The sequence below is a fragment of the Alosa sapidissima genome, chromosome 7 (assembly GCF_018492685.1).
Source record: "Alosa sapidissima isolate fAloSap1 chromosome 7, fAloSap1.pri, whole genome shotgun sequence".
Classification (NCBI taxonomy): domain Eukaryota; kingdom Metazoa; phylum Chordata; class Actinopteri; order Clupeiformes; family Clupeidae; genus Alosa; species Alosa sapidissima.
Window position 1 is genome coordinate 311576 of NC_055963.1, and position 3706 is coordinate 315281.

The 3706-nt window shown below is 51.4% G+C and overlaps 1 long non-coding RNA gene across 1 annotated transcript; it reads right to left on the bottom strand.

Moving 5' to 3' along the window:
* Positions 1 to 1159: 1159 nt before the first annotated feature.
* On the bottom strand, positions 1160 to 1302 carry LOC121714197. The gene is made up of 2 exons (XR_006033047.1): positions 1270 to 1302; positions 1160 to 1190 (listed from the first exon to the last, which is right to left on the bottom strand). It is a non-coding gene; the product is annotated as an uncharacterized LOC121714197 (long non-coding RNA).
* Between the last annotated feature and the right edge of the window lie 2404 nt (positions 1303 to 3706).

The window sequence follows — 3706 nt, forward strand, 5'->3', positions numbered from 1 at the left end:
TCTTGACGGTGAGACGGTCGCACTTCAATCAAGTAGCCTAGGTCTTTTTCGAGTTAATTGTGAGTGAGTTGTATGGTAACTGTGGGAGTGATGTAGAAGAAAAGTGAGTATTTACTTTTTTATACGTGGGTTTGTTGTTTTGGGACTGAGAATTAGACTACAAGGAGAGCATCTGGCTACATGCATGCGTGTCAGCATTAATGGCCCCCCCACAATTCAATTCAATTCAAAGCCCAGAAAAATTAAGTGCTCGCAGATTGGGTGTGGCCTTTGCCATTAAGACAAATTTAAATAAATTGTAAATAATCTTTTAATTATTAATGGTCATTAAACGGTTGTGCCATTTAATTTTTCTTCTATCATTTGTAACCAATAATGTAAAAGAAAGCTGAAAATGTCCACAAAACACGAAGGTATGATATAAAAATAAAAAAAAGTAATTACCGCCAAGTAATAGCACCGCTGCTGGAAAAATGTCTAGGGGAAACACTGCCTCATATCCGAGCCATGATCTCTTTCAACTTCTGCCCTCTGGAAGACGCTGTAGATCTCTGAAGTACTAAGTTACCAAATATTCAAGACCTTTACAGTCAGTGCTGCAGGATAAAGACCTAGCGGATCGTCGCCGACCCCAGTCATCCCAGCCACAGTCTCTTCACTCTCCTACCATCTGGTAGAAGGTACAAGAGTATGTGGACCTCTACCAGCAGATACAGAGACAGTTTCTATCCATATCCTGTTATGTCTTCTATGTCACTATGCCTGCATAGGGAAAATTGCCCCTCAGGGATAAATTAAGTTTTTTTAATTGAATTGAGTAAGCCACCAGGATGCATTCTATTCCTCATAACTAATCATAACTCAAATCTCAGGGTTTTTTTTTTTTACATTTATTTATTTTATATTTATATTTTTCTCTCTCTCTTTTGCCCCCCCCCCCCCCCCACCACACACACACAGGTACCCCCCCCCCCCCCACCACTACTGTCCCACCACCAACCCACCCACATGATCTTGTGTGCCCAAGACCTACACTTCTGAAGAAAGTATATTCCTCCATTATGAACTGGAATCAGCCGTGGAGGATGTCTGTGTTGTTTATTCCTCCCAGCTGCATGGCTGAGACTCATAGCTTCACAGCTTACCCAGGAATACTTTCTAATTTGAATAAAACTTGCGCGATAGCTATGCTCACCTCATCTGTGGATGCCGTCATGTTGTTCGTTGCATCACACCTCAACCCGCCTCAAAGCCAAACGCTGATTGGACGTTTGTTTGGTGAACTGCTCCAAATTCTCTTTAACGAAAAGTTGCCAGACTGATCTGCGAGTGAAACCCTGAAGCTCGCAAGATCAGGATGATCTCACGAGGCTAGGTCCCCGGACGTGTGTGTGTGTGTTTTATTTTACCTAGATTGAGGAGAAGAAATTTACAGTGAAGGGGTCCACCGAGACATATGTGGTGGACATGGAGTTGGAGCTCTGCTCATGCCTTATAGGGCAGACAGGTGCACCCTGCAAACACCAGGCTGCAGTGGCCAAGACCTACAACTGTCTGTCCAACTCCTTTCTCCCTTCAACAGCCGAGTCAAGGACAGAGCTGCTGAAATTAACATCAGGAGGTAAAGGCTCATGATTATAAACTTTTTACTAGTTCCACAGCTGTGATGATCAACATCCAGTCTAAATGATTCTGTAACAACATATTTTATAGAAGCAGTGTCTTTGGAGTACTTCTAATGTATCATTGTTATAAAATATATTTTAGGACTGACATTACTGCAGCCCCAGACCTCTAGTGCTGATGCTGATTGGCTACAAGAGGGTGAGTTATGAGTGAGAAAATTGATGGTCACATAATTTAACAATTAACAATATGTCTATACTACTACATTCCAATTAAAAATATAGATCATCCCATTTATTTTCCTGTTTAGACATCAGTCACCAGACATGTCTCTTGTGGAGGACATGTTCAATGACCTCAAGAGCCAGAGCCAGGACCCCATATTTGCTGCAGGGTTGAGGGCAATGGCCAAGCAATATCAGCAACTGAAGGCCAATCCCTCCAAACTGCTCTCAGCCCTGCACATTGAGACGGGCTGCCAGGCGTCAAAGCCCCATGATTGGTTGCCAACCCACTGCTGTCGCAAGGAGAAAGGGGGGTACAGGCTCAAGGAGGCGCCAATCAGCTGGGCGTCCTAAGAGCCACAATTTAAGCATTTCTGTGGCTTCCAATGTTTCTCATGCAAAAAAGCACTAATGACTGCCCCCGCCCCCACCCCTCCAGAGGCAGGTCATTTCACAGTGCCCCTCTATCTCCCACCCCAGAAACAGCAGAGACAGGACTCATTAAGTGTTTATGTTTTTTGTCCAGTGAATTTTATGTCTATCTTTTCTCGCTAACATTAGTTGTCTGGTCTTACTAACCTCCCACTTGTGGTAGAAAAACCCGGACTCCACCCCGACCTCCCCACCCATCACCTCCCCAGAGGCAGGACTCTACCCCACACCTCCCCAGAGGCAGGACTCTACCCCACACCTCCCCATCACCTCCCCAGAGGCAGGACTCTACCCCACACCTCCCCAGAGGCAGGACTCTACCCCACACCTCCCCATCACCTCCCCAGAGGCAGGACTCTACCCCACACCTCCCCCCAGAGGCAGGACTCTACCCCACACCTCCCCAGAGGCAGGACTCTACCCCACACCTCCCCATCACCTCCCCCCAGAGGCAGGACTCTACCCCACACCTCCCCAGAGGCAGGACTCTACCCCACACCTCCCCAGAGGCAGGACTCTACCCCACACCTCCCCATCACCTCCCCCCAGAGGCAGGACTCTACCCCACACCTCCCCAGAGGCAGGACTCTACCCCACACCTCCCCCCAGAGGCAGGACTCTACCCCACACCTCCCCCCAGAGGCAGGACTCTACCCCACACCTCCCCCCAGAGGCAGGACTCTACCCCACACCTCCCCATCACCTCCCCCCAGAGGCAGGACTCTACCCCACACCTCCCCAGAGGCAGGACTCTACCCCACACCTCCCCCCAGAGGCAGGACTCTACCCCACACCTCCCCCCAGAGGCAGGACTCTACCCCACACCTCCCCAGAGGCAGGACTCTACCCCACACCTCCCCCCAGAGGCAGGACTCTACCCCACACCTCCCCCCAGAGGCAGGACTCTACCCCACACCTCCCCCCAGAGGCAGGACTCTACCCCACACCTCCCCATCACCTCCCCAGAGGCAGGACTCTACCCCACACCTCCCCATCACCTCCCCCCAGAGGCAGGACTCTACCCCACACCTCCCCCCAGAGGCAGGACTCTACCCCACACCTCCCCATCACCTCCCCCCAGAGGCAGGACTCTACCCCACACCTCCCCAGAGGCAGGACTCTACCCCACACCTCCCCAGAGGCAGGACTCTACCCCACACCTCCCCAGAGGCAGGACTCTACCCCACACCTCCCCACCCATCACCTCCCCCCAGAGGCAGGACTCTACCCCACACCTCCCCAGAGGCAGGACTCTACCCCACACCTCCCCAGAGGCAGGACTCTACCCCACACCTCCCCAGAGGCAGGACTCTACCCCACACCTCCCCCCAGAGGCAGGACTCTACCCCACACCTCCCCCCAGAGGCAGGACTCTACCCCACACCTCCCCCCAGAGGCAGGACTCTACCCCACACCTCCCCATC